The following is a 23,565-nucleotide window of genomic DNA, read 5'->3' as shown; positions in this document are numbered from 1 at the left end:
GGGGGCGTAAGGAGATTTTGAAGAATTGAAGCATGTGTTTCCAAAACGCACTAAGTCCAAAAAAATATTGATAAGAAATTCATGATACTTAGTACAATTTGGAAACGTAGAAATGGCCCAAATTGGCTGATTTTTTGATATGTTATAGTCAAGACCCTTGGGCACAACATATCAAAAAATCAGCCATTTTGGGCCTCAACTTTATGCTAGATGGCCTTGCAATCTCAGAATCTTCAAAAATGGACTTAGTGCGTTTTGGAAACACATGCTTCAATTGTACGCAGAGCAGGAAAAAAGTGCATATTCCAGTTCAGTGTCTCAAAAACATACAAGTCAATATATCACTCGACTTTTCACAATTTTTCAAAATTTTGACCCTCATTTTGGGGCACAGAGGGGCGTTGAGGGGTTGTAGGCAAAAAATAAGTTCATATTCGTATTCAGCGACCTCGAAAACATACGAGTACTATTCGTTATATCGCACTCCAGATTTGTTTTCAAATATATGATTCAGTAGTGTGTTACTTGAAAAATCAAGCAACCCTCACGAACCCCCGAGGAGGGTTGAAGACAAACCAATGGTAGTTTAATTAGTAGTTGGGTGAGTAGACTTTGTAAAAAAAATTTGAGCGAAAACGAATGATTTTAAGTGGTAATTTTGATCAACTTATTGGACTGACCTTTTTTGAAACACCTACTCTTTCCACCCCTTTTTTTGGACACCCCCTTGAGCAATGGGTATCGAGCGCAGTATCAAATTGTCGAGAATTTGAAGGGGAACATTTTTCGTCATGGTAGTTTTTCTCAAAAACCTAATATTTACTGAGTAAAACGCAAAAAACGTGAATCGGCACCGGTTTCAGCCCCCTAAAAAATTTTCCTCCAGGGGTAGGAGAGTCGGCTTTTTTTTGGTGGTTCAGAGGGTCCATCTGAACACATTCCCGAAGAAAAAATTTATGTGTCAATTTTTTCCTTTTTGCCCCTGCTTTTTTACGTTACTTTCCCGCTCTATAATCAGATTGGTTTGAGATCAATTTTTTTACAGTTTAACCCCGCAATGTCGCATTAGAGTTCCATAGACTGAAAATTTTCTTTCTTCAAGCGAAATATGGAACTTGAAAAATCAAATCGTGATGTTTATGGAATATTTTTGCAAAATTTATTCGTTAGTTTCTTGAAAATGACAGCAAATTATAATTTTGAATATGCTGCGACTCAATTTTCATGAAATTTTCAATTTTTTTTTTTCGGAAATTACGATTACTCAATTCTTATTATAAACTGCTGAAAATGTGAAATTTATTTTGTACTCTAATTTCAACGTCTTCTATCTCAAAAATTTGACAAGCATTTGAATATTCATCTGTCAAGAACAGCTCAACTTAACACTGCTCGACAACTTTGGCAAATATTTGTGTAAAAAGAGAGTACAAACAAGCGTTTTAAAAGAGTGCACAAGGCCAGCACACAAACAGCAGAGAAAACCCAGAAGCCGAAGGGGAAAACACCACGTCGAATCAGATCAATAAAACGACAACCTCTGACCAAATAAATGATTCCATCTGATCAAGCCAACGCTAATCTGAACAAGCACAATCATTTTTATGCTTACAAATTTTCACCACTAGAATTTTCACTCTTTTTACCACTTCTCAATGCGCAATATAGGATAATAATTCCGAACAACATTACTGCACAATGATTTATATACTTTAATAGTACTAATTTACTTGATGCATATAAACCTCATAATACAATTTAGCCAAAAATGCTACAATTATTTCAAAAATCAGAAATTTGAAAATTAGTCATTTCTGGGTCGGTAATTAGGGTATTGGCAAAAAATCACATTTCATAGCAACGTTTTTTTGCAAAAATTTTTAGAAAAAAAAAAGACTTTTCTACTGCTGAAAAGCTATAATTTTAGAATTTTCAAATCCTAGCTTCTAAATTCGGCAAGAATTAGAATATTGAGCTATCGAGTGAAGCTCAACTTTATACCTTTGAAAATTTTCGCAACTATTTGTGCTTTCAAGTACATACGAGTATATTTCAATCACCATTAAGTGATTTTCACCAAATTTCAGCAATTCCCAAAACCAACGCTGCAAAGTTGGGTACATATTTACGACGATAATATTTCAACAGCAGAAGAAACAAACTTCACTACCTTACACCTACTTCAATATCGATTTCCCACTCCTAATGTGAGGAACCAACAAAAAATTTAAAAGTTGAATCGGTGCAGCCACTGCAGCCGAACCCAAAACTTGGCTACCAAAACCACTCTGATATTGTCGAAGATGCAAGGAGCTTCAACGATAAATATTTTCAATTTTTTTGTGTTTTGAAAAAAAGTTTAATCAATTTTTGTATGAAAAAAGATGATTAAAATTACCTACCAGTAATTTAGTACCAATTACGAATGTCATCAACAGCGACAGCTCATTATAATCAGTATCGCTGATCAATCATTCAATTATTCAATACACCATAAAATAGAAACACTTTCCGACCGTATAACTGTCACAGGAATTCATAAACAAACACAAACTAAAAAAAAAAAATCACTTCAAATTTCATGTCCGCAAACGGTAAAACGCGTTCTAAATGAGAACACAATCAAAGAAATGCAATAAGGTCGTAATACTTCGAACAATCATCATCACCAACACAAATTTGTATCATAGCTCGTCGCTTTTCACGATGCATCAATTTCATATGAAAATTCAAATTCTCCCCTTTCTATATGGCCTCTTTTTAGGTCACCTGTCACCTTTTGTTCAATTAGGCAGCATCGAGTATGAGAGACAGTATCAATTGTACGGAATTAGATGACAAAATCTGCAAGAGTACTGCTTCTGTCTCATATGCACATATAAATAATTGTAACATCATTATTCGAGTTACTTGCAAATGCACAACTGCAAATTCTAGAGACACGTTTGATCTTTTTATATGTATGTAGCTTCAGTGATTAAGTTAACACGAGAACTAAAGCTCTTTTCAGATTTTTCTACGGACATTAGTTGCGAGTGATCCATTTTCGAACACGATGACAAAGAAATGAAAACTCGATGCGCCATTTTTACCTTACCCAATACCCACCACCTTTTAAATAAGCAAAAAATCAGCAAAATAAATACAGCTCGATGTCATTCCATTCGTACGTAATTTGAGCTTTCGTGTGCATTATTTTGCGCGTATACAATCAAACTGCACTTACCGTTCTGGAGACCAGCAGCAAGAATTATCGGCGCAGTCAAACTGAACTGATACGTAAATCAATATCGAGAATCGATTAAAAGTTCCGTCACAACTGAAACAAAATCAAAACAAAAGTATGCGATTAGAATTAATTGGCGGAAAATTTCGTTTTATCGTACAATCCAAGTACCTATGTAGAAGAGGGGATGAGCATTCGACTCGATAATTCAAATTCGTAAGTTTTAAAATTGCTAAATAATTTCAAATTTTCCAAACAGATTTGCTACCAGTTTCACAGATCTTGAGGATACGACAAAAAATTACCAATAGTATCTAATAAAAATATTACTTTGGCCATTTTAGCAAAAAGCCGGCCTCTCGCCTTTCGAGCGAAAAATCGATAGATACTTTTACGCAATTTTTGACAAAAATAAAAAAAAAAGAAGGCTTTAGGATGATTTTTAGAAAAATAAAAAAATAGTTAATTTTTCCAAAAAACAAGAATTTTTTCAAGTATTAAAAATTTGATAATTTTATAGAAAATCAGTCATTTTTGGGAATTTATTTTTAAAAAAATCAATTTTCATTTTAACTTTTTTCATAAAATTTTTTCAAGGAAGAAACGAACAACTTTTCTACTGCTAAAAAGCTAGAATTTTTGGTAATTTTTGACAAAAAAAAACAACAAGATTTTTAAATAATTTTTAGAAGGACCAAGACTTTTTGAATTTTTTTCAAAAGGAAAAAAAACAGAATGTTGATGTTTATCAAATTTTGAAAAAGTGAGCATTTTTGACAATTTCAACAAAAAGCAGTAGGTTAGGTAGTATTTGACAATAAAATTGGCAAGAAAAATACTTTATCGCAGTCTTTGTCGAAAATGGGAGACTTTTCGAAAACCAAAACCTGATCTTCGAATTATTCAGGGTTCTCAACAATTCGATAAATCACCACGTCACATGATTTCTTCAATTATCAGAAAACTTTCAGAGCCCATGAGTGTAGAACGAGAGTACAAAAACAGTTTTAAAAGGAACTTCGAAGACATGGATGTTTGATAACAAAAAGTAGGCAGTATTTATCAAATAATTGATTTATTTAGACCGCGAGCTCAAAAATATAGAAGCGATGAACACCAAACCAGCAAACAATGCAAAGGCTGAAAAGCCAGAGGAAAAAGCGCGATCGGATTAAAAATCAGACCTGTGTATGTGAGCAGATATTTTCACATCAATCCAGAGAAAAATAAACCCATAATAATGATGGCAAGCGTTTTAACATAGGACTTGCACGAAATTTTTCAAACCTTACAAAGGTAGATGGAAAGATCATGCAAAAATTTATCACCTGTCAAAATTTCAAGTGCTTAAGTGCGTTTTTCGATTTTTGGTGAATTTTTGAAAATCGAATTTAGGCCAAAAATGAGGGAAAATCCAAATTTTACTAAATTGACCAAGAAAGCTGAAATTTGGGATATACCCTATTTCAGAAATGCTATCAGTTTTTCATTTTGGTCGATCCCAAAGGGGTGATACAGCATTCGAGAGATGGGGGATGAAATTTTTCACAAAAAATCGCCATGTACATCAATCTTTTTCTTTCAATTACGTTTTGTGTTCCGGCTCAGAGAAGTTCTGAAATCAGCATCCTTGAAAACCTACATTTTGATATACATGTCGATTTTTTGTGAAAAATTTCATCCCCCACCCCTTGAATGCAGTATCATCCCCTTAGCTTCAACCAAAATCAAAAACTGATAACATTTCTGAAATCACCGTTCTTGAAAACCTACATTTTGATATAGGTACATGTCGATTTTTTGTGAAAAATGTACCTACTCCCCTATATGGTCTCACCCCCCTCCCCTTGGAATCGAAAAAATGATTGCAAATTTGGGTTCGACGGTACAAAAAACATTGATACAAACATCATTACCTCGGTAGTCGACATTAGAACCTTCTCCCGCTAATTGTATTCGGTGCACAGTTCAAAAACCATGATTTTTGCGAGAAAATGCCGAAAAAACGCCAATTTTTAACCCCTTTAGACCCCTCTGTACATCCACGGTAGAGGTATGCGAAAGTATTGATGGTCGATTCGCATTGTAATTGACCTGTAGAATCCGAAAATGACCATAAAAATGTCGATGGAAGATCAGCGTGTCGTCTAGGGTTGAAAAACTGTAATTTTGGCGTATTTTTGAGAAAAATGCAAAAACTTTACTCAGAAAATCTCAAATTTGAGGCATGCCTCTTCCTCAGATTTTGAAAGTAATGGTATTTTCGAACTCAGCGGGTTTCAATCATATGGAATTGACACCAATATCGCCCCGTTAGCCCCATTTGGAAAAATGGGGAGCTGAACCCTCCCCCAAATCACCCCCATTCCCCTCCTATGGGACTTGGCGATTGCCTCCCGGGCTTAAAAATTTTCTGTTGGTGTCCTTGTTCATCATACCAAATTTCAAAGCTTTATCATAATTTGCCGTTTATTGCCTAAAATATACATTTTGCCACTGAACTAGACTACATGGTGTTTTCAAATGATTTTGAAGCTTCCAGCTACTTTTGGGAAATTTCAATTTTCCAAAAAAATGTCATACAACCTTTCAAAAAGTCGCTGGAAGCTCCAAAACGACTTGAAATATACCGGCAGTCCACTTCGTAGCGTATTGAAATTAGTTTGCAGAATGAATTTCGACTGTCCACCTCAGTTTGATGAAATGTTGGGGAAATTTCAAGTTTCAAAAATCTACTGGAGGCTCCAGTAATTTTCAAAAAAGTCGCTGGAGGCTCAAAAATGACTTGAACCCACCCGAAGTCGTCTTCAGAGGGTGTTAAAATTGGAGTGTAGAGTAAATTTCAGCTTTCCATCTTCATATTTTGATGAAATCTTGTGAAAATTTCAAGTTTCAAAAATCTACTGGAGGCTCCAGTAATTTTCAAAAAGTCGCAGGAGGCTCCAAAACGACTTCAAATTCACCTGCAGTACTTCGTAGCGTATTGAAATTAGTTTTCAGAATAAATTTCAGCTTTACAACTCCAATTTGAAGGAATTTTGTGGGAATTTCGAGTTTCAAAAATCTGCTGGAGGTTCCAGAACTGCTCAAAACGGGTTGAAACCGTTTCCAATCGATTTGGCATGTCGAAAATAGGGTATATCCCAAATTTCAGCTTTCTTGGTCAATTTAGTAAAATTTGGATTTTTCCCTCATTTTTGGCCTAAATTCGATTTTCAAAAATTCACCAAAAATCGAAAAACGCACTTAAGCACTTGAAATTTTGACAGGTGATAAATTTTTGCATGATCTTTCCATCTACCTTTGTAAGGTTTGAAAAATTTCGTGCAAGTCCTATGTTGAAACGCAAAATCTGCGATTTCGGCTGACCTGTCAATCAAAATGGCCGCGATTTTGTAAGTAAGGCCAACTTTTTTTGGGGCAAGTTTGCTTTAAAATGTTCCTTAGGATGTCCCCTTTAAGAAAAAAGTTGTCCCGGAGGATCGTGGAGGGGGGGGGGGTTCAATTACTCCTATTGTCATATGCCGGACCATATATCTCACACATATGGAAGGAGAGGGGGTTAAATCGAAGAAATAAGCTCATACATTCAGCACTCCCAAAAACTCAATAAACGATCAATTTTCAGGAATTTGGAGGGCAGGGGGCCTTTGAGAGGACGTTGGAGGAATCTAACGAAAGAAACAAGTTGATATTCGTATCCACCACTTCTGAAAACCCATAAAACAATATGTCAACCGACCTGCCATTCGATGGCTCGCAAACGCAAAATTTTGGAGCTCTCGACGTACCCCCCTTCCCTCCTCCCTCCCTATTCAACCAATGGTTATGCAGATTCTATAACGAAAATCCGATAAAAATGTGATTGTGGCTTTATTCAAAATGTTTAAATTATAACTTAAAAACTTAGAAAGCTTTCGAGAGCCGAACGTCAATAAAAGTTCAACTTCGAACTTCACAAAACTACGTACAAGTGCCAGCAAAACAGAAGCCCCCTCCATCTGCAATTTGTTTCAATTTGAGAAAAAACCGTCAAAAAAATCCCAAAAATTCCGATCACAAGTTGGTATTCAATGAAAGATGATGGTCTATTGAAATTGAGCGATGTGTGTGAAAAATTTAGACAATTTTAGAATTAGACACTCCAAAATTAGAGCAAATTGAAATTTCATGCTACATTTTTTCGTATTTTTTTTCGAAAGTTTGGGTGCTATTGCAAAATTACCGTGAAGTCTTGACCGAAAAATACTCATAATTCGATTTCGGCAGAAAAATCAACAATTTCAAGCCACATTAGTGTAATTTTTCGAACTTTTCCCAACATTTCGGGATGGGGGCGCACTGAGGGGTAGATAACAAACTAGTAAATTACTAATGGATATGATAAAACGATATCAATACTACGCATACGAAACCATATATTAATCTGACCAGAAAAAGGCTAATTATTCATAATCTCACCGATTTTGGAATCAATTCAACGTTATCAGGAACACACGAAAGAAAATCGTAGCAGATTACACGAATAAATTTAGTCAAAACAATAGTCGGAAGATCACGAAGCACCATCAACGGTATTACGAATGAGAACGGAACAATTCGAATTAAAAAGTTAGCTACACTACACGTAATGTACATAAATGTACTCAGTACCGACACCGACCATCGAGCACTCGAAAGAAACGCATAATTTTATAGTTCACGCGAATGCGAAAAAAATTTACCGAATTTGTGCAAAAAATTGACCGACGAAGACAGAAAACGAGACTGCGAGAGCGAATGGTAAAATGTACGTCGTACTCGACACACGTAAGCCAACTGTCTAATGTCTTGTCTTCCTATCCTATTCAAAAGGTTCTCGAAAATCGTCTAGTCATGTCTTATCAAGTTGCGATAAGGTTTATCGTTATTGCCGAGCTCACAACCGATTGTTTGATTCAGTCTCTAGAAATGCCAACCTTTCGAAGGAGCGTTCTTGGGTAAAATCCGATAAGGTATTGGTATAGTTGGCGTAAAAAAATATTCGGAATGGAATATTCATCACACAACGTGTTACTGCAAGTGTTACCAAAATGACAATCGCAACTGTCAATGTATTTACGATCATCCTCCTATAAAATACGCATTTTTCGTCGTAATTATGGCAAGTTGTAACTTGTAAAATGCAATTAATAGATAATAAAAGTTTCAAAAGAATCATCTCCCATTGAAATAGAAGTTCAATTCAAAATTTAATTATTAATTGACCAATGAGGCAATGACCGTCGTTTGAGAGGAATTATTGTTTTTTTTTTCACTCTTTTGCTCAAATTGTGAGCAATTGTGCATTATTCGGAAGCACGAATAGTATGATGATTGATGAACAATAACCCCAAGTAGTCATTTATCGAATTCCATCGAAAGGGAACATCGGAGGGAGGGAGGGAGGGAGGGAGGGGATGATCAGATAGATGTGAGGTTCAGCTTTCCATTTTTCAAAATTTAGTTATCTGGACGTTCGTGGGGACATTTTCAAATAATTCAACACGTCAGAGTTCAAAACTGGCATTACTTTCAAGGTCAGAGAAGAATGAGTGCCTCAAATATGAGATTTTCCAATTAGGATTATGGGTCTTTCCACGTCAATTCGACCCAGAAGTGTAAGGAGGTTTGGCGATTTTTTTGAAATTTTTCCTGTGGAAAGACCCTTCGAAGGGATGACCAAAGGCGTAAATCGCAGCCCTCTAGCCCATTTTTAAAGGCAGTTAGGGGTGTCAAAGTTTTCAGTGAACCTAACATATCATCCATTTCAGCAGTGGATTACTCGATAACCGCGATACTTACCAAAATGGAACTTTTTCCCATAGTTAGGGGTTTTGAAAAGCTTTTTGGTGATATCATGAAAATCAGTGTTGCCACTTTTTTTCGTACAAAAAATTAGCTCGAAAGGTTTCAAAACGTAGTTTTCATATCGTTCCAACTCTCTAAAATTCTGAAAAAAAATATTATTATGGACAACTCTTCATGTTGAACAACATATTAAAAAATTGGGATGGCATTATGTCGCAAAGTCGATTTAAAAAAATTCCAAGTTTGCGAAAAAATGCGATTTTTTGATTTAAAACTTGAAAAAAAAGTTCTGATTGGTGAAGTTGACCCATTTGATCCCTATTTTTACTTATCTGTTGAAACAGTTGAAAAAACCCTTTCACTCAATGAAATAAACTCCTCATAAAAAATCAAAATTCGAAAAAATTCAATATTCAATAGGTACCTATCAAACATCAAAAAAAGTTTAAATTTATTCTGTTTTCTTATTTTGACCTCTTTCTGACGTGTCGTATTACATGAAAAAGTTAATAAAAATTACGCTCTCAACAAAAAAATAAGAATTCTTTTATTTTTTGAATCTTTTCGAATTTTGATTTTTTTGTGAGGAGTTTTATTTCATCGAGTGAAAGGGTTTTTTCAACTTTTTCAATCCCCTCCCACTTAGTTTGGTGCTACTCGGTGAGAAAATAACACATTAAAAATTCGAGCTCGATAGTTGGTATCAAAATTTTTAAAAAGGGTGTGATTCTGTTTTTTAAAAAACATATTTTATTGTTATTTCGCATTTTTCATGGTTTGAGTATTATTTTTGAATTTTTTGGTTCAATTATTCTATTTTCTAAAGTTGCGAAAGAGCATGTTAAATGGCTCGAGCGAAGCGAGGGCAAAAGATTTTGAAAATTCACAATTCGAAAAATAGAACGACTTCATAAAAAAATGGATTTTTTTTTAATGTCAATATTTTTTGAATTTAATCAATAGTTTTTTGAAATTTCAGGGCTTGTACTCATTTTTTCCGAAAAGAAAGTGACTTTAGTAATAACCTAAAATGCTAAAAAAAACTATCCAAAAAGCAACCAAAAAAGTGACAAAACATGGGCTATGGGCAATAGGTACATTTTAATGCAGAAAAAAATCACCAAAAAAACAAAACTTTTCGTTTTCAATCAAAATCTAAAAATGAATTTTTTTTTTGAAAATCAGAAATTTGACAATGAGACATTTCTGAGAAATTATTGGAAAAAAATAACATTTCATGGTAACATTTTTCGAAAAAATTTTCAGGAAAAAAAACTTTTCTACTGCTGAAAAGTTGGAATTTTTGGCAATTTTTGAACAATATTTAGAAAATCTTAAACTTTTCGAATTTCTTGCCCCCCCCCCAAAAAAACACACAAAATGTTGGTAGATTTCAGAAAAATGAAATTTTTTCACAATTTTTGGCATAAAAATGAAACTATTGGAACTTTACAAGTAAAAAATTGAAAATCTTTGGTAATTTTATGCAAAAAACAAGATTTTTAGAATTTCAACAAATAGCAGGTCTTTTGCGCAGTCAATGGTTTTTCAACATTTTTGTCCAAATTCCAAAAATCAGACCTTTTCGCAATTTTTCGGTTAAAATCGAGACTTATTTTGAGCTAAATGTAATATCAACACTTTTAGCCCAGGCAAATATCAGAAAAAAATGAGCGAACCCAAACATAATTGCAAACAAAGGCTTTTTTTTGGTGAATATTGTCTAGGGTGGTGTGCTGAATAACATACTAAAAGTCCCCGCCCCTACCCCATGAGCTAACCCCCCCTCCAGATTGGATCAAAGCCCTCCAAAATCAGTTTTTCATCAAGAACTCCTGAAATATTGAATTTTGAGTCAAATGATCCCAGTGATCATTTCATCTCCTCTCCAATACCTATCAAATGAGCTATCGACCAACTCCCTAGCCTCAAGGGGGGTGGCGCTACGACCCCTCAAAGTGATGTGGTTTCAATAATTTTACATTTTATGATTTGGAACTTGTAACCTGTTCTAATTGATAAAATGAAGTCAAACTTGGGGAATGGGATTATTTTGGGAGCTAGAGTTGACCTCTGGAGTGGGGAGGGTCAAAGTTGAAAATTACAGAAAGGTCATTTTTTTGGAGGGGCATAACATGATCCCAAATGGATGAAAAGGGTCCAAAATCATACCATCGGACAGTACTCTATCTGTGATCAACATATCCAAATTTCAGCTTCCTAGGTCATCCCCACCCCATTTAAAGCGGAATTAAGCTAAAAATCCCTTTATTTTGCCCCTATTTTCGGTTTTTTCCATCTTTAAAGGAGTGGGGATGACCTAGGAAGCTAAAATTTTGATATGTTGATCACAGATAGAGTACTGTCCGATGGTATGATTTTGGACCCTTTTCATCCATTTGGGATCATGTTATGCCCCTCCAAAAAAAAATGACCTTTCTGTAATTTTCAACTTTGACCCTCCCCACTCCAGAGGTAAACTCTAGCTCCCAAAATAATCCCATTCCCCAAGTTTGACTTCATTTTATCAATTAGAACAGGTTACAAGTCCCAAATCATAAAATGTAAAATTATTGAAACCACATCACTTTGAGGGGTCGTAGCGCCACCCCCCTTGAGGCTAGGGAGTTGGTCGATAGCTCATTTGATAGGTATTGGAGAGGAGATGAAATGATCACTGGGATCATTTTACTCAAAATTCAATATTTCAGGAGTTCTTGATGAAAACCTGATTTTGGGGGCTTTGATCCAATCTGGGGGGGGGGGGGGTTAGCTCATGGGGTAGGGGCGGAGACTTTTAGTATGTTATTCAGCACACCGCCCTAGACAATATTCACCAAAAAAATTTTTGTTTGTAATTATGTTCGGGTTAAATTGCATATTGACTGGGCTATTTGACGATTTTATAGAAAAATACATTCAAGTAAGGCTTTTCAAGAATTTCAACAAAAAAAAGTGAAACTTTTGGAAAATTTTTTCAAAAAAGTATATGGTAAAAAGTGAAAATTACATGCATTTCTGACGATTACCTCATTGGCGAAAAAGTGAGACTTTTTCACAACTTCGGACAGGCTAATTTATTAAGAGGAACTATGGGCAATTTCTCGCAATAAAGCAAGATTTAGGAAATATTCACAAAAAAAAAAAAAAAAAAAAAAAAAAAAGCGTTTTTGAATGTTTCACCAGAAAGCGACAATTTTCAGTAACTCTTGAAATATTACGGAACATTACCAACGTTTTTTCATTGCCTTTTTAAAAAAAATTGAGCCTGTTCACTGAATTTTGTCAAAATTTTCAAATCATAGCTTCAAAATTCGGCAAGCATTAGAAAATTGAGCTATCGAGCGAAACTCAACTTTGTACTTTTGAAAATTTTCGCAACTACATAATGTGATAGTTCGCGGAGGATATAGTATTGTGATGCACATATTTTGCTGTGTTCATGGCAGCACATATGCATAAGAAACGATTTACAATTTACCTATTCGAGTGTTTTTATTTGTAAACAATTAAAATACTGCGCGTCGGGAATGTAAATAGTGAATGTGAACTATGATGGGTATGAACGACGGCGATTCCACATACAACCAGCTAACAGCTATGTACAGTGACATTGTGAAACAGAATAAACTTCAACAAAAACAGTTAGAAGAACAGCAGAGACAAATCAACCACTTACGAGAAGTAGTAGCTCACTATCAAGGCAAGTCAAAAGAGGATGAAAACCATCTCAGCGAACTAACATCATCAACAGACGAGTCAGAGGAAAATCATAGCAATATGACAATAGACAGCATTAAATCCATCCAGTCAAAAGAAACTTACAGTGAAAAACTCAAAAAGAAACGTATTCCACCTATTTACGTAAGTGGAATAAAAAATATTACTGAATTTACTGCAATGTTGGAAAGCATGGAAGAGTGTGAAACCCCTATAATGCAAACCCTCTCTAATGGAGATGTTAAAATAGCATGCTCAAATGAGCAAAGCTTTAGAGCAGTGTATAGGGCACTGGAGGCTATAAGGAAGAATCCTAGTCACAAAATGTATGGAATTGGGCACCATACATATCAGTATCAGGTTGTTAAAAGAGGGCTACACCCCTCCACTTCACCTGAGGATATCAAATTAGAATTGATTAAAATCGGACATGATGCCATTAATGTCACCAATGTAATTATTAAAAAAACAGAGGTGAAAAAAGATGAATCTGGAGAAATTGTAGCTGTTTTCTTTTCGCATGTTCCGAGCAAGGAGTAAAAACGCACGGAGTAAACTGGAATTGTCTTATTTACTCCTAAAGTGTGTGTTCGAAAAGAACGCTTGCGAGTGTGTAGAGTAACATTTTTGATAGCAATTAGTTCAGGCGAGATGTAAATTGCTTTTAAAAATTAGAATTGAAAATTTATAATGCATTCAGTTGATTTTTTTCTGATTATTGCGAGTTGAAAATATAAAATAAGTTATAAAATCCAAGGAAAGACTAATTTTAATACAAAAAATTATTATTCAAACATTTGAAAACGATAATATTGTACACAAAACAGCACATTTGAACTTTATTTAGTGAAATAAAAATAACTTGTCATCACTAATGTCCTTTTCAAAATCATTTTCTATTCAAATGTCCATTTTTCCAAATTTATTTGTACATTTTTTACATAAAACCACTATAATTTCAAAATACCCGCCATTTTAATTTGAATCCAAACAAAACAAAACGTTCCGTTGCTACTTTACTCCTTTTACTACTACTTTTCAGAACGAGCAAAAATAACCGGTTCTTTTTACTCGGAGCAACGAAAAGAACGCCAGCACAGAGTAAAAAGGAAGTGATTATTTTGCGAAAAGAACGCTCTATTTTACTCGGAGTTACTCGGAGCTACTCGGAGCATGCGAAAAGAAAACAGCTTGTGAGTAAGAAATCATATAAGGTGGCATTACCACTCTTTTATGTATATCTCAGCCCAAAAGAAAACAACAAGACCATTTATGAAATGGGGTTCTTGTTGCACACTAAAGTGAAGGTAGAACCTCCAGCAAAAAAAAAGGAGCTACCTCAATGTAAAAACTGCCAGCAGGTTGGTCATACCAAAACATACTGTGCAAGGAAACCCAAATGTGTTAAGTGTGGATTAGACCATGAAACAAAGCAATGTAGGAAGAAGAAAGAAGACCCAGCCAAGTGTGCCAATTGTGATGGAGATCATACAGCCAACTGGAGAGGGTGTCCAGTATATCAAGCAAAAATTGCTGCTATATCTAAACCAAAGATGACAGTAATTGATCGTGTTAAGCAGAGGACCACTCAAAGCCAGGAGCAGATAACAACTCAGAAACCTGAACAAGCCAAAATTGTCAAAAGAAACCTTCCAAAGAATAACACGGATGAATCAGATGAACCAGTGGAACTAGAAGAGCAGGCGAGCTTAAACGACTTTTGGGAACTGCTTAAAAAAATGGATAAAAGAATTTCTCAAGTTAAAAACACACAAAACAAGATCAAAGCAAAGAAACATCCATCAGTTAAAACCTCACGACTTAGTCATAGATATTATAAAAAATAGAGTACTCTCACTGGAGAGATACTTTATAAAATAGCAGAGTATACTCTCACTGGAGAGAACCCTGCACATGTCATGTAACTAACTTGTTTAAAGTCAGAAATATTACTTATTTAAGGTCTCCTTAAGATTGTAATAAACCTTGTTAAATGAAAAAAAAAAAAACTACATAATGTACTTTCAAATATTACGCTCCATACACTATGAATTGATTTTCACCAAGTTGTAGCAATTCCCAGCACTCGTACTGCAAAGTTGAGTACTACGATGAGTAATTTCAACAACAGAAGACACAAACCCCACCACACCTCCTTCAATATCGATTTTCCACATTCAATATGAGGAATGAACAGGAAATTTGATAGCAAAATCGGCGCATCCGAACCCAAAATTGGACGGATTTGATGGCATGAAAATACGCAGCTATAGAGACAGACCACACCATGCTTTCACCCCATTCTCAACCACTTCTCAACGCGCATTTTATGATGGGTAATAATTCTCAATAAAATTACTGCACCTGCACAATGAATTAAGATACTTTAATAATGATTTACTTGATGCATAATATAAACTCAAAATAGCACATATATCGAAAAATACACGATAAGGTATGTATCGTTGAATTAAAAAATACAAAATCTATACTATAGCTAAATGATAGATAGGTATTGATAAAACCAGTAGAAAAAAAAATTACATCTTAACTCAAATTCGAAAATCCTCACAGTCATATGGCAACACTATGAAACGCGGATAGTAAGTTTAAATTGGTCAACTTCTTCGGTGCTTCCCAAACACCAGAGTAAAATCGAAGTAAAATAAGGTTTATCGACTATGTCTTGTCTACGACGACCTGCAGTAATAGCATTTACATACTTTTTAAACGAATCAACTATACTCATCTTGATCTGTACCACAATTTCTTCCGCTGACACAAACATATCGATAAATTTAATAATCTGTTCTGCGGAAACTCGTTGTTTGCGAATAAGATCCCATAACCCATTCCGAATTTTCGGCATTAATCGATTTTTAAAATCGGCAGATAAATCAACGTCGTTATAAGCGCTGATAATGAAGTCATTCAATTTCTCAGCAAAGCGAACAATCCACGGTTCCAGACGATCATGTCGACGCAGAATTGAACACTCTCGAATAATTTGTTGCTTGAAATCTCTCACGTTATGCATTTCAGGCCATATAAAACTCGCAAGTTCGTTCAAATGGTCGAAATACTCGCCCTTACGAAATAATTCGATACAACATCGACGTAGATTATCGCTTCTAGCCATCATTTGCTTAAATTCAGCCATCTCGTGTTCCCTCGTTTCGAAGCAGAGCTCCATTATTCGTTGCAATTCTTCGGCTCGAGATACTGCAATTAAGCGATGCCAGAAATTGCGCCAAAATGAGCTTCTTGCTTCGAAAGATGCAGATCGTAGAATAAGTAATAACAGCTCGACGTTTATATGCGTTGGCTCAATATATCCATCATCGTCTTCAAACTCGTGCTCTAAACACCAAGTATCGATTAGCCAATCCCTAATTAACGATGATTTCATGTGTGGTGGAGAATTGTTCCATATTTCACAGCATAAATACGTGTACTTATTTCTGTATCCGACAACAACTTCAGCGTCATGCTCATCTTGGTTTTCAGCGTTATCCTTATCGTAGTCTTTGATTTTGCGGTACTGATTTGCTAACATGACCCCGACAACAAATTGAAAATCTAATACTTTCATCATGTTTCTAATGTGCAACCAAGTCCCTAGAATGAGCTCTTCATCCATCGATTCATATTGTTTCAAGAGCTGACACATTAAAGACCAACCGTACGGATTGACCAATTCGTTCAGCAGTTGATCATCCAGTTTTGGTAAAACGATTCTAATAAACGTTTTCATATCAGTAATGTAAACCTGACAAGCTGTTCGTATTTGGTTTTGACGAGACACGCCATTCCAAAAATACTCCACTGAAGACATATTGCAAGGAATGTGCTGATTCAACATTTCTTCATCAATAGTAACGTTTCCGTCAGTTAGTATAATCGTATCCAATTTATCTGTTAGACGACAAATCCAGTAATACATCTGCGGGTACTCGTTAATCTTGATACTATCTATGTTGATGCTGTTTGAAACAAATGGCCACATTCGTCTGATATCGTTTTCTAAAAAATAAGTGCAAGCTACGTTGAATTTCATAGCATCGTCGATTTTATCACAGCGCACCATACGTTTGGCTGTCCTAACGTAATGTATAGAGCCATCGTAATCACACACAAAATCATCGAAATCTTTCAAGACGTTCATCCTATGACTATAATAAGACCCGAAAATGCTCTTATCGTAATGATCAGATAACCAGGAATTCACTGAAAACCAAAATTTTTTGACGTATTTATAGATGATATTGTGAACCGCCGATGGTAATTCTGGAAGAACAGTTTTCAATGGGATACGTGAGCTGTGTGGATCAAAGCTTTCCAATAAGTGACCCTCGCGGTATTTATTCACTTCACGTCGCCATATTTCAAGGCTAATAGCGATTGCTGAAAGTTTTTCCAGTGATACTGGACTCTGATGAGTGATATCATACGCATCAGAAATTACTTCGGTCATTATTTCTTGTTTCTGACGTTCGATGTGCGACCTCAATGGAACCTAGAAGTGTAATGATGGAATTAATAGGCTGCTAAGAATTAGATTATTTCAGCTCAGCTATAATTTTTCTACTACTATTGCATGCTGCCATTACCCAGGACCCAGGGAGACAGAATCAAATTCAGAATGTATCAAATCTCATCTGATCAAAACGATGATCATGGTTAACTCGGGCAGACCAAACTAAGTAAATTCAGGAAATGTCCAGATCTGATCTGATCAAATCAAGCCATTTTCCACGAACGATTTGAAAATAGATACGAGAACCTATTTAAAAACTTTTCACGATCATTACTCTACACTCCAATTTTAACACCCTCTGAAGACGACTTTAGGTAGGTTCAAGTCATTTAAGGACCTTCAGCGACTTTTTTGAAAATTACTGGAGCCTCCAGTAGATTTTTGAAACTTGAAATTTCCCCAACATTAATTTATCAAATGGAGTTGGCAAGCTGAAATTTACTTCGCAGACTACATGGTGCTTTCAAATGGTTTTGAAGCTTCCAGCTACTTTTAGGAAATTTCAATTTTCCAAAAAAACGTCATACAACCTTTCAAAAAGTTGCTGGAGGCTCCAAAACGACTTGAAATTCACCAGCAGTCAACTTCGTAGCGTATTGAAATTAGTTTGCAGAATGAATTTCGACTCTCCATCTTAGTTGATGAAATTTTGGGGAAATTTCAAGTTTCAAAAATCTGCTGGAGGCTTCAGGAATTTTCAAAAAGTTGCTGGAGGATCCAAAACGACTTGAAATTCACCTGCAGTACTTCGTAGCGTATTGAAATTAGTTTTTAGAATAAATTTTAGCTTTACAACTCCAATTTGATGGAATTTTGTGGGAATTTCGAGTTTTAAAAATCTGCTGGAGGCTCCAGAACTGCTCAAAACGGGTTGAAACCGTTTCCAATCGATTTGGCATTTCGAAAATAGGGTATATCCCAAATTTCAGCTTTCTTGGTCAATTTGGTAAAATTTTGATTTTTCCCCTCATTTTTGGCCTAAATTCGATTTTCAAAAATTAACCAAAAATCGAAAAACGCACTTTAGCACTTGAAATTTTGACAGGTGATAAGTTTTTGCATGATCTTTCGATCTACCTTTGTAAAGTTTGAAAAAGTTTGTGCAAGTCCTATGTTAAAACGCAAAATCTGCGATTTCCGCTGACCTGTCAATCAAAATGGGCGCCATTTTGTAAGTAAGGCCAACTTTTTTTTGGGCAAGTTTGCTTTAAAATGTTCCTTAGGATGTCCCCTTTAAGAAAAAAGTTGTCCCGGAGGATCGGTGGGCGGGGGGGGTGCAATTACTCCTATTGTCATATGCCGGACTATTATAAGCATTCGTGTCCAGTTGCAATAGCATTATTGTGTTATAATTATCACTATGTATGTACTAAAAGCCTCAGGGACTAATTTCTGATCAGGTTTTGAACAGATTTATTTGGATTAAACTACGATCTGATAACATTTGCCAAGATAAAATTGAACCCAGAAAATGTCAGTAACTTGACCACTTAGACCATCCAAGCACGTTTCAACAGATTTAATCAGATCAAGACTTTGATCTGAGTAGATCTAGTGATCTGAAATCGGATCCATGGAATGTCCGGATCTGATCTAATCCAATCTGTTCAAATCCAATCATATTACGCTGTGCTGAGCAATTAGCGAGCATATTACGCTGAGTAGGTATTGAGAAATACATTCGATTATTTTAAAGATTTTCACGACCTAAAACATCGTTCAAGTCATCGTGACGTGTAGTAAAACTCAAGTGAATTTTCATTAATTTATTTTCTCATTTCACCAAAGTAGATCACTCTACGCTCAACCCAATTTTAAAAAACTAATGAAATTTTGACAAAATTTATCCAATCAAAACAATTTCACGTAAATTGCGTATCAATCCTAGAAAAATTGTTTCAATTCATCAAAAGAATACTTTCAATCTTTCATACTACGTATCAATAAAAAATCTGAACACCGATACCGATACATTTTTTTTTTGCAATCTCGATACAATTTTCTAAAAAATGAACATTGTCCTTCATTGGATTGTTTTTCAAAATCTCTCAAGTACAACTATCATTCTTCACACCACGATCAGCATATCTGAAATTGCTCGTACTCAATTTTTTCCAAAACAAATTTTGGGAAGAATTGACAAAATGTTGAAATATTTAAAAAATGCGACTTTAGAACTGTTTTTGGCAACAAAAAAAAAAAAAAAAAGGTAAGAATTTTTGGAAATTTCCCACAAAAAGCGATACTGACAATATTAACACGTTGCTGGACTTATTGCCAATTTTGGCTATACTAACGAAAGAAGTGGGCAACTTATGAAAAAAGTAGCTTTTTGATATTTGGCAGAATGTAAGACGTAAACAATTCTAGCAAAAGGCGTAGCTCTCAAAAAAAAGGTGAAATTTATTTGCAATTTCCGATTTTAAAAAAATGAAAGCTTCGAGTAATTTTTGGTTTTGTGAAAAGTAAAACGAAACAAAACTTTTAAAGAAAAAAGACGAGACAAAATTTATAAGAAGTTTTTGAAAAAATGTAAAATTTTGAACATTTTATAGCAAAAGGCAGGTTCTTTTGACAACTTCTGGGGAAAACGAGATCTCTGACGAATTTTTGATAAAAAGCGAAACTTTTTGACAAATTTATATCTATCTAGCATAAAAATTAGGCATTATTGGAAAAAACGAGACTAATTTCTACCAAAACGTAAGACTTTGAAAGTCAATTTTATATGGGAAAAATGGCAAAACTTTGGGCAAATTTTTACAAAAAAGTAACTTTTTGAAACATTTGCAAAAGAGCGAAAATTCTAAGCCATTTTTGGCAAAAACGAAATTTTTTTAGCAATTTTGATTTAGGACGCGAATTTCTGCTATTTCTGAGCAAAAGCAATCCGGTTGAGAATTTCGGTAGAGTCAGGGCTTTTTCGGCATTTTCCAGCAAAAAAAATAGGTTTATTGTAAATTTTTGGCAAAAAATAAACACTGCATGTCTATTTGCATTTGGCTATTAATACTTTTTCACACATTTTAGTTAATTTTTTCTCCACTTTCGCTTATTATTGCATGCTTCCATCAATTTATTAAGCGTTTTTGAGTATTTTCAATACTTTTAAAAATACACTTTCACAATTAATTATCATCCAAATTTCGCAAATTTTCAGTTCTTCTCAGTTTTAAAAATAATTCCAGATCATTTTAAAACATTTCCAACACCATTCCATGCATTTGCGGCTAATTTTAAGGGAATTTCGTTGATTTTAGGTTATTTTTAGCAATTTTAATAATAATTCCGAGTATTTTTACAGTTGACAGAATTCCATACAAATAAAATGTTCAAAACAATAGGGATCATTTTTTGATGAATGAAAAACTCGTTCAAGATGTCATGGAGATATAATATGTATTTCAAAAATCATCAATCAACTTTTCTTAAAGCTAAAGATTTATCTATCAATCATAACTTCTCGAAAAATCTATGAATATCATCAGAAAACATTTAAATTATATAGGGAACTAAAATCAGAAATAAAAAAAATCTACGAAGAAAATTGTTTATTTCATGAAAATTTCAACAAAAGAAATTGTAGTAAATCAACACTTTTCAAGTATCTAAAACACTAAAACTAAACTAATCAAGAATGACAGTGCTGTAAAAATAACATAACTTGAAATGAAATAAAATCATAATTGAAATGTAAAAATATCAACTCGAAATATAATGTATCGTTAAGTAAAATAAGTCACATAAGCTGAGAGAATTGAAATGATGTAAAATTATGAAAACATTACAAAGTCTCTGAAAGGATTCAAAATTTACTCACACATTGACGAAACTTACTGACGAACGAATTACAAAATACATATCTTCATACATAGGTAGGTATTATAAAAATCTTTTTTTTTTTTTTTTTTTTCAAACAAAAATACCCGAAATACAAAATACGTACAACAAATTGAAAAACATGTTTAAAAATATCAACCTTACAATTATGGAAACAAAAAAACAACGAGAACTCGTTTAGAAATATTTGAGAACTGCGGCTGAATTTTATTTTAAAACTTTCATTCCAAAAAATATGAGAAACAGAAAAAAAATTTCAAGCAACACAAAATTGTTTGCATACGATTGAAATACACTAGCTCGAATCCTGATCCATAAACATTCAAAACAAATCGTTAGTTGATGTCAAAAAAAATAAAATAAAATAAATCCTCCAATATATTCGCAAATTGAATCACTCGAAAAAAAAGCAAAAATTGTACAAAAATAATAATACTACTCGTAATATATACTCGTACCTATTTATACGATATTCTTCCAAAAATTTAAAATATTTTCTCAAATATTTTCATACGGTATTTGTAATTGACATATGAATTCATTCGACGCAGATGTATTCAGAACACAACAAAAATAGACGAATTACGTAATTTTTACAAATCACAAATCCTTCGACTTGATTTTTATAAACATTCAACTAAGTATCCTACGAAATACAGTTCAGTTTAAATTCATCGACTTCCTCTTCACTTCCTAAGCACCACAATAAAATCGATTTGATCTCGGGTCTGTTCGATAGATATTCACGGCCACGTGGAGTGTTATTCACATACGCTTTCACACAACCAATCATATTTATTTTAACCTGCACTAAAGCTTCTTCTGTCATAGCATAGGTGCCCAGAAATTCCAACAGCTCTTCCACGGAAACCAATTTTTTGCAAATAAATTGCCATAACACGTTCTGTATCGCTGATGAAGAAATCAGTTGATTTTTGAAGTCATTCGATAAATCAACGCTGTCGTACGCATCGGCAATAAAGTCATCGAATTTTTCATGATAACGAACAATCTCGGCTTCGAATCGAGGACGAGCGTCGAGAAAACACTCTCGAAGAATTTGCTGCTTGAAATTCATCGCGTTTTGCATTTCAGGCCAAACAAAACTCACCAACTCGGTCAAATAGTCGAAATACTCGCCCTTACGCAATAATTCGAAACACAATACACGTACATTTTCGCTGGAGGCCATAATGTTTTGCTTGAATTCATTGATCTGATGTTCGTTTTCAAAGCACAGTACCATAATTCGTTGCAAATCGTCGCCTCGAGCTGCTGCAATTAAAAGATGCCAGTTATTTTGCCAAAATGAGCATCTCTCTTCGAAAGATCCGCATCGTAGAATAAGTAATAACAGCTCCACGTTTATCTGTGTCGAATCATAGCGACCAGTAGCGCCAATTTTTTTTAGCAATTTATTGTCAGCAGAAATACATTCAATCATCGATCGTTTTAAATTCTGCGGGGCGTTGTTCCATATTTCGCGACACAAATGCGAGTACGAGTTCCACTGTCTGAATTTGTCATTTTGAAGGAAAACACGATCATTGTCCAACAAGTCTGCCGCTCCTCTCCAATGAAGGTATCCGTCAAAGGTATCGTCATCTTCGTAATCGTCGTCATCATCATCAGACATCGCCATCTCATTTCTGTATTCGTCAACGTTATCATCATCCTCATGGTCATCGACCTCCATTCTGCTGTCAGCGTCAAAATTATCGTTTTTCTCATCGTCATCTTCGTCTTCGGTGTCATCTTCATGGTCATTTGTCATTTTGATGTTTTTATCCAATATTTCCACCATCATACGTGCAAAAGATGTTTCGTTGATAATGTTTCTTATGTAGAACCAAGTTCTCAGAACGAGCCCTTCATCGAATCGATCAGATCCAAACAGCTCTACAATCAACTGTCGACCACGCCTCTTGACAAATTCATCCAGCTGTTGATCGTCCAATTTCGGTAGAATGATACTAATAAAGCATATCACATCAGCGTCGTGAAGGTAAATCGCTTTTAGCATTTGGCGTTCGCGAGGCAGACGATCCCAAAAATACTCCAATGAAGATCGAATATTACATCGGTGCTGATCGAACATTTCTTCTTCGACATATTCATTAGTATGCCGGACTGGAAAATTCATATTATCCGAGGGATTTGTGAGACGTTCAACCCAGTAATACAGCTGTGGGCACAGTTCAAAATCAATCAAATCCAAGTTCATCGCTACACACACTAACGGCGGCGATGCTCTTTCATCCAAGTACATCTTTGAAGACACTGACGGCCAAAGTCTTCTGATATCGTCTTCGAAAAAACAAACACAAGCAATAATGAACTTGACATCGACATCAAATCGATCGCAACTCATCATACGTTCGGCTGTTCTAACATAATCAATCTTTCCCAAATA

At 34.8% G+C, this 23,565-nt stretch overlaps 1 protein-coding gene across 1 annotated transcript in view; it reads right to left on the bottom strand.

Moving 5' to 3' along the window:
- LOC135847744 (uncharacterized) overlaps positions 1-23,565 on the bottom strand; it is a 128,638-nt gene that overhangs the window by 4,297 nt on the left and 100,776 nt on the right. Inside the window, exon 3 of the mRNA XM_065367441.1 lies at positions 3,227-3,319. The gene's annotated coding sequence lies outside the window, so the exon portion shown is untranslated. The remainder of the gene's footprint in view (positions 1-3,226; positions 3,320-23,565) is intronic.

This window comes from Planococcus citri, chromosome 5, assembly GCF_950023065.1.
Source record: "Planococcus citri chromosome 5, ihPlaCitr1.1, whole genome shotgun sequence".
Taxonomy (NCBI): Eukaryota; Metazoa; Arthropoda; class Insecta; order Hemiptera; family Pseudococcidae; genus Planococcus; species Planococcus citri.
The sequence above is the reverse complement of the archived record's forward strand: the minus strand, read 5'-3'. Positions and strand labels throughout refer to the sequence as shown.